Below are 8,927 nucleotides of genomic sequence, written 5' to 3'. Positions count from 1 at the left end.
CCTGACCGTAACACGCTGACTCACTCGCTGGCAGCGTTGCAGCCAGACAGGGGTCGGCTACCCCTGGGCCACTTCCCAGCTCCCCCTCAGGGTGTACCTGGCTCTGGAGAGGGTCATCCTGGTCCTCGGGGATGAAGGCCCCTGTCAGCTTTGTCAAAGTTAGACTCAGGACTCACAGTTTGTCAGACCACTCAGTTTGAGTCTTGCATGGGGCTCACATTATCTGGCTGTTACTAGCACAGCGCTCTGCTAATAACAGCCAGATAATGTGAGCCCCATGCAAGACACAAACTATCTTATTTATACAGATAAAAGAGTGAGAACTTAAGATAACAAAGGAAGCAGAATCAGATAAGTTTACATGCATATCTTATTTTCTTACTAACTATTACCTATCTTCTGTTAATGTTTCGCCATTAGCACCATTGTTTATGCCTAATTTTTCTTTTCCTGGCACCTGTATTTCAACATTTCTTATTTCTGCTTAAAGGTACATACAACATTTCTTTAATCCATTCTTATTTTTACAATATAATTCATTCTACTTTCACAATCCCTCCTTTTGGTCAAGCTCACGCCATGACCAACGTTTTACTGGGTTCCACATATTAACCATTCTTTATCTGTTTGTTCATCAGCAATATTCAAAATCATCATATTAGCACTCTGTTTGGGGGCAGTCACCTGGGTGGCATGCCTTATACGATTTTGGGTACAATAGGAGACTAACTGAAAACATACAAAAATTATTAGGATTCCAAACAAGATAGTCAGGGCTCCCTGAAGCAACCAGTTTCCTATGCCAGAGAAATTGAACAGGTTACTTAGCCATTTCCATAAAGAACTTGGCTCTTCATGGGGAAGATATGCGATTTGTTCTAAGTGGCTAGCGTGATCTATTACCTCATTGGTATCGTCAGGTATAAACACACAACATTGTTTTCCAATGAGAGCACGGGTCCCTCCTTTGGCCGCCAGCACTATGTACAATGCCTGATGGTTTTGGAGGGCCACCTGTCGGATCGCCCCTGTTCCTTTGGCCAGGGCTCTTAAACTTTCTCCAGTTATATTTGCCATTATTTTAACTACTGCTTGTAACCTCAGGAGCCTTTTTGCCTGGTGTATTACTCCCCCAAGTGGGATAAAGGAACTGCCAATAGTCTCTTCCCAGACTATCATTGCTGTTCCATATTGTGTTAAACGGACGAGGTCCTCCAGTGAGGTCTGGGGAATTGAGTAGGGTAGCCAGGGCAGGAACACCAGTCTGAGAGTGGACTGGGATGTGGCTGCAGACCCAGCATTTAGAAATATTAAGGGTCTGAGCTATCCACACTTGCTGCTGGATAAAAGAATTGTCACTGTGGATTCCCCAGACCTTAAGACACCAGCAGCTGAGGAACAGGCGCCACCAAAGGCGCATGTTGGAGGCAGGGCCCTTCTGGTTCTGATAAACTCAACTGAGGGAACCGCAGTCACGGTTTTACGTCCACCAGGCAGCAGGCGCTAGGCTCACTACTGCTTCTTCTTGGGCCTTGCTTTAGGTCGTCGTCTGCTTCTGGCAACCCTTACGAGAGTGTAGATTGTAAGGTATTGCAGGCTGTTCCTCTACATCTTCTTCTGGAGTCAAAATTGACTCTGCGTGGTCCCGAGGTGATGATTGGTTCGCTGGGGGTGGTGCATTCTTCCACTGCAAAGCATGTATCCACTCTGCAATGCCAGACAGTTTAACAGCTGTCTGGCTAGTAAGCAGTGCCTGATGATTCTCTGATGTTCTTTAAGTCTCTTTACTACTTCTTCCTTGACTCTGGCTATAACCATGGCCTTATCTTTTCCTGATGCAGACATTCCTCATTCACACAAACAGACTGAGAATACAAACAGTAGTATTTTATATCCAACAAAAAGGCATTGCACATTAAACCTTGCTAAGTTTTACAGTTAATAACCAAGACCATTTACACTGAGACCAAGGCCTTCAATGTTTCTCTAATTTACTTAAACATAGGTCTGGTCTACACTACGGGGGGGGGGGTGTTGAACTAAGGTACGCAACTTCAGCTACGCGAATAGCGTAGCTGAAGTCGAACTACCTTAGTTCTACTGACTTACCCGTCCAGACGCAGCGGGGTCGAACTCCGTGGCTCCAAGGTCGACTCCACCACTGCTGTTCGCGGTGGTGGAGTTCCGGAGTCGACCGGAGCTCGTGGGGAGTTCGAACTATCGCGTCTTGATTAGACGCAATAGTTCAAACTCCGAGAAGTCGAACTCACCGCATCGACCCGCATGGTAAGTATGGACCTACCCATAGACACAATAGAGAATCCTGTCTCTTACTACCTAAATCTTAAAACAAAGAGTTAGAGAGGGCCCAATTTGTAATGCATATGGGAAAACAGAATCTTATAGTCCCAGAGGGTCATTTCTTTCTGCTATTTAAAAAGGATGGCTAGCAGGATGAAATCAAATTATACTTTAATTCTTATGGGACTGTAGCGAGTCGGTGTGGTTCCCCTCCGGTCCAGCAGAGGGAGCTCCTTGCCAGACGCCCAAGTGGGCTGAGACACCACTTCCTGTCTCCGCCCCCCGGAAGTCAAGGGGCGGGACAGGAAGTATAAAAGGAAGACGCCAGAGCTCAGTCAGGAGCCAGCAGCCGCCGGGAGCAGACGTGCCGGCGGGAGCTCCTGCCCGGGAGCCTTCTAGGAACCAAGGCAGCTGCCCAGACTGGCCTCCGCTTCCCCGCGCCCACTACAAGGAGGAGCCGCCAGAGCCGCCCCGTGACAGGTACTGGGACCACCCGCCGGACCGCCCCTGCGCCCCCCCCCGAAGAGGAGCCGCCGGGGCTTCCCCGGCCCTGCTTCCCGGAGGAACCGCCGGAGCAGGCCTGGCCGGACTTTCCGGAGGCACTACCAGACCTCCCCCCAAGCCCGGACCCGGAGGAGCCGAGGACCTTTGGCTGGCCCGAACCGGGTACAAGTGTGCAGGTAGGCCCCGAGGGGGATATGGAGTGTAGCCCGGGGATAGCCGACCCCTGTCAGGCTACGGATATTGAGGTGCCCATGTCGGTGTGTTTCGGTCAGGACCCCACCGACCAGCGGCCGTGAGAGCCGCTAATAGGGCCCCGGGCTGGAACACAGTGGAGTGGGCGGGACTGTGTTCCCCCTGCCACCCCATTCACGGGTGGCAGTCTCCCCCTCACCCCAGCGCTCAGGCTTAGGCTTACCTGAACTACTGCTCAGCCCTGCCTAAGGGTCTGAGCCCTCTGTTTGTTGCTGCCCTGCCCTGAACTAGGGCCTGGGCTTATAAACTGAACTACTGCTCAGCCCTGCCTAAGGGTCTGAGCCCTCTGTTTGCTGCTGCCCAGCCCCTGCTCCAGAGGCCTGGGCCTATATTGACTTTGCTGCTGCCCAGCCCCTGCTCCAGAGGCCTGGGCCTATATTGACTTTGCTGCTGCCCAGCCCCTGCTCCAGAGGCCTGGGCCTATATTGACTTTGCTGTCGCCCAGCCCCTGCTCCAGAGGCCTGGGCCTATATTGCCTTTGCTGTCGCCCAGCCCCTGCTCCAGAGGCCTGGGCCTATATTGACTTTGCTGTCGCCCAGCCCCTGCTCCAGAGGCCTGGGCCTATATTGCCTTTGCTGTCGCCCAGCCCCTGCTCCAGAGGCCTGGGCCTGTATTGCCTTTGCTGTCGCCCAGCCCCTGCTCCAGAGGCCTGGGCCTGTATTGCCTTTGCTGTCGCCCAGCCCCTGCTCCAGAGGCCTGGGCCTGTATTGCCTTTGCTGTCGCCCAGCCCCTGCTCCAGAGGCCTGGGCCTGTATTGCCTTTGCTGTCGCCCAGCCCCTGCTCCAGAGGCCTGGGCTTATATTGACTTTGCTGTCGCCCAGCCCCTGCTCCGGAGGCCTGGGCCTGTATTGACTTTGCTGTCGCCCAGCCCCTGCTCCAGAGGCCTGGGCCTATATTGACTCTGCTGTTGCCCAGCCCCTGCTCCAGAGGCCTGGGCTTATATTGACTCTGCTGTTGCCCAGCCCCTGCTCCAGAGGCCTGGGCTTATATTGACTCTGCTGTTGCCCAGCCCCTGCTCCAGAGGCCTGGGCCTATATTGACTCTGCGGTTGCCCAGCCCCTGCTCCAGAGGCCTGGGCTTATATTGACTCTGCGGTTGCCCAGCCCCTGCTCCAGAGGCCTGGGCTTATATTGACTTTGCTGTTGCCCCGCCCCTGCTCCAGAGGCCGGGGCTTACATTGCCCTTGCTATTGCCCAGCCCCTGCTAGAAGGGTCTGGGCCCAAGGACGGTTGTCCTGCTGCCTGCCCTGACTGAGGGCCGGGGTGTATACTTATTGACTGTGTGCCTTGAGGTCAGCCCCTGCCTGAGGGTCTGACCCCTGCAACCTTCGCGAGACTGATTGCTGCCCGGCCCCTGCTCCAGAGGGCCCAAGGTGTAGGGTTGAGCTAACCCCGGATTCTTGTCGCCCACCTTTAGAGGGGACAAGGAGCGAGTCGGTGTGGTTCCCCTCCGGGTCTGCAGGAGGGTTGAGCCCCGACTCGCCAGATTACACTGGTGCCTTCTCTGAGGACCACTGACGAACTCCTACCCTGTGAGTAAGGGTAACAAAGCAGGAGGGGAGAGGGTTACCTCCCCCCCCCCCCGAGGACCAAGCATGGATATGGAGCGCCTAATTCAGCGCCTTGTGGAAGGCCAAGAGCGGCAGCAGGCTGCTCAGATGCAGCAGCAACAGCACCAGCAGGCCGCACAGCTTGAGCAACAACAGCAGCGGGATGCCGCCCACCTCCGGCTCACCCAGGAGCTACACGCGGCCCAGATGGAGCAGCAGCAGCAGCTGCTACAACAGCTGGGGACCCAGCTCCAACAGCTCCTGGTTAACCCCCCTCGCCCCACGGGAGGACCGGTTGGCGAGGGGGCAGGGAACCCCCGGATGGCGGCTCCCCTCCGCTTGACTAAGATGGGCCCGGATGATGACCCCGAAGCCTTTCTGGTCACTTTTGAGCGCGTGGCCCTAGTCGCAGGGTGGGCCCGGGAGCATTGGGCCACACTGCTGGCCCCGTACCTGACCGGGGCGGCCCAGACGGCATACCGGGACTTAGCGACGGAGGACGCGCGCGACTATGACCAGGTAAAAGCGGCTATCCTAGACGCACTGGACATCAGCCCTGAGACGTTCCGGCAACGATTCCGAGGCCAGACGTACCCATCCGGCGCCCGGCCGCGGGCGGTGGCACAGATGTTAAGGGAGGCCGGCCGCCGCTGGCTCCTCCCCGAACACCGGACCGCGGAACAAGTAACCGAACAAGTCATTTTAGAACAGTTTGTTAGCATCCTGCCCGCCTGAGGAAGGGCCTGGGTGCTCCGCCATCGCCCGGCGACGCTCGCGGTGGCGGTGTCACTTATGGAAGACTTCCTTGCCGCCGAGACGGCGACGGGGCCAACCCTTCCGCGGCCCAGCGCTAAGCCCGAGGTCGCCCGCCCAGAGAAAAGGGGGAGCCCCGCGAGCGCCGTGCGACCTTCTGGCCGCACGCTCGCCTCGCTCCCGGAGCCTCGAACCCGGTGGCGGGAAGCCGGACCCCGAGCAAGACCGGCCTGCCCCAGTTCCGGAGCCCCGGGGGCCCGGTGAAGCCCGCCCCGGAGTCCAAGCCAAAGGGCCGTTCGGAGTCACCGGCCTGAGCTCGGTCCGTGCTTTGGTTGCGGGAAGTTGGGGCACCTCCAGAGGGATTGCCCCAACATGGACTGTAGCTACGGACAGGTTTGGGCGGGACACAACCGGGCCCGGCCGGCCCTGCATCCCAAACTCACCGTCAACGCGGTTGTTGGGGGCCGGAGCGTCGAGGCCCTGATCGACTCCGGCTGTGGCCAGACACTAGTCCGCCAGGGCTTGGGACCCCGAGCAGACCCCAGTCTGCAACCGATACACTTGCAGTGTATTCACGGCGATGTCCGGCCGTATCCCAGCGCCCGAGTCTCCCTGACGGTCGCGGGGGTCACCCGGAGCTTAACCGTTGGCCTTGCTCCCCACTTGGCGTATCCCGTTGTCCTCGGTCGGGACTGGCCCGCCTTCGAGGAAGTGCTTCGAGCTACACCGACCCTAGAAGCGGAACCCCGGGAGCCCCTACCCGAGTCCACCGGGGACGCCGTTGAGGGAGAGCCCGCAGCTACAGATGACGCGGAGAGGCCAACGGGACCCACCCGGGACCCCCACCTCTACACCGATTTCTGCCGCGACCAGCGAGCCGACCCTACGCTCGGCCACTGTTACGAGCAGCTCGCGGCGGTGGATGGGGCCATCCTGGACCCCCAACGGGCAGCCCAATGGCCACACTTCGAGCTACGCCGCGACCGACTCTATCGGATAGACCGAGATTCCCGCACTCGCGAACCACAGGTTCAGCTATTAGTCCCCCAGTGTCACCGGCGGGCCGTACTGAAGTTGGCCCACGATGTGCCGGCCGCCGGGCATCTGGGGCAGGAAAAGACTTTGGCAAGGATCCTGGGGCGGTTCTTCTGGCCAGGGATCTATCCCGACGTCCAGAAGTACTGTAGCTCATGCCCACAATGCCAACTCGCCGCTCCACCAGGAGTGCCTCGAGCACCCCTGGTCCCTATGCCACTCATGGAGACACCCTTTGAGCGGGTTGCCATGGACCTTGTGGGGCCCCTGCCGAAAAGCACGGCCGGGTTCCGGTACGTTTTGGTCCTTGTCGACTACGCCACCCGGTTCCCGGAGGCCGTCCCGCTACGAAGTACGACCGCCCGGGCTATTTCCAAAGAGCTGGTAAAAATATTCGCACGAGTTGGACTCCCCCGGGAGATTTTGACGGACCAGGGAACCAATTTCACCTCTAGGCTGTTGAGACAAGTATGCGCCATCTTGGGGGTAAAACAGCTCCGCACGTCGGTATACCATCCGCAAACGGACGGACTGGTGGAGCGTTTCAATCGCACCCTCCAGGGGATGATGCGGAAGTTCCCACCAGAGGAGCTCCGCTACTGGGACCAGTTCCTACCAGCCCTGCTGTTGGCCATCCGGGAAGTCCCCCAGTCTTCGACGAGGTTCTCCCCATTTGAACTCCTGTATGGACGCCGGCCACGGGGCCTCCTAGACCTGATGCGGGAGACCTGGGAGCAGTCGGCCTCCCCGGCCCAGGGCCTCCTGGAATATGTCCTACAGTTACAGGGGTACTTGTCCCAAGCCGGGACCCTCGCACGGGAGAATTTAAAGAAGGCCCAGGAGCAACAAGAGCGAGCCTATAACCAAGGGGCTCGAGACCGGGAGTTTAAGCCGGGGGACCGAGTCCTACTCCTCCTCCCGTCCAGCGAGTCCAAGTTATTGGCTCGCTGGCAGGAACCATATGAGGTTGTCCGGAGGGTGGGAGCGGTCAATTACGAGGTACGCCGACCCGATAGACGCAACGTGACTCAACGGTACCACGTAAATCTACTAAAACCATGGTCTGACCGGGAGGGCCTCTTAATCAACCCGTACCCGCCCGAGCCGGAACTGGGCCCCCGAGTGCCCGAACCAGACGACCCCCCGACTCCCCTGCTTGGGGAGTCACTTTCCGAGGACCAGCTCAAACAAGCCAAGTGTCTCCTGCGGGCCTTCCAAAAGACCTTTACCGCCGTCCCGGGGTACACTACGCTGGTCTGCCATTCAATCCAAACGGAGCCCGGAAAGGTGGTCCGAGAGACAACCCGGCCGCTGCCCTACAGGATGCGGGAAGCGGTCGAGGAAGAGGTACAAGCGATGCTGGCCCTGGGGGTCATCGAGCCCTCCCTCAGCGAGTGGTGTAGTCCCATAGTCCTGGTGCCCAAGCCCGATGGCACCCGTCGGTTCTGCATCGACTTCCGGGGGGTGAATGCCATCTCCCGTTTCGATGCCTACCCGATGCCCCGAGTGGACGAGCTATTGGACCGACTGGGAGAAGCCCGATTTATTACCACCCTGGACCTCAGCAAGGGGTATTGGCAAATCCCCCTTGAGGAGACCTCTAAAGAGAAGACCGCCTTTGCCACCCCGACGGGACTGTACCAGTTCACCCGGATGCCCTTCGGTCTTCACGGGGCCCCAGCAACCTTCCAGAGGCTGATGGACCGCCTGCTTCAAACCCATCACGACTATGCTGCCGCGTATCTGGACGATGTGGTCGTCTATAGTCGTCGGTGGGAAGACCATCTGCCCCGGGTCGCGGCCGTCCTGAGGTCCCTAAGACAGGCAGGGTTGACGGCTAACCCCAAGAAGTGTCGGGTCGCCTGGCAGGAGACTACATACCTGGGGTACACTGTTGGCAGGGGGCAGGTAAAACCCCTGGTGGGAAAGGTCCAGGCCCTAATGGAATGCCCGACCCCGACCACCAAACGGCAGGTCCGGCAGTTCTTAGGCCTGGTCGGGTATTACAGGAGGTTTATGCCACAGTTTGCCTCCATAGCAGCACCCCTCACCGGTCTGCTAAGGAAGGACAGCCCCCGGCAACTGAAATGGACCCCAGAATGCGAGTCAGCCTTCCGACGCCTCCAGGGATGCCTCTGTCGGGAACCGGTCCTGTATAGCCCGGACTTCGATCGACGGTTCGTCCTACAGACCGACGCCTCCGAGGTAGGACTGGGGGCCGTCCTGTCCCAGGAGGTGGAGGGGGCAGGACCACCCCGTGCTGTACTTAAGCCGTAAGCTGTTCCCCCGTGAGCAGAATTACGCGGTGGTGGAAAAGGAGGCGCTGGCCATAAAGTGGGCCTGCGAAGCCCTCCGTTTCTACCTCTTGGGGGCGCCGTTCACTCTGGTCACGGACCATGCCCCCCTCACCTGGCTAACGCGGATGAAAGACAAGAATGCCCGCATCATGAGGTGGTACTTGGCCTTGCAGCCGTATGCGTTCACTATTCTGCACCGGGCTGGCAAGGACCATGCGAACGCCGACTTCATGTCC

This window comes from Mauremys reevesii, linkage group 15 (genome assembly GCF_016161935.1).
Source record: "Mauremys reevesii isolate NIE-2019 linkage group 15, ASM1616193v1, whole genome shotgun sequence".
Taxonomy (NCBI): Eukaryota; Metazoa; Chordata; order Testudines; family Geoemydidae; genus Mauremys; species Mauremys reevesii.
Note: the sequence above shows the minus strand (reverse complement) of the source record.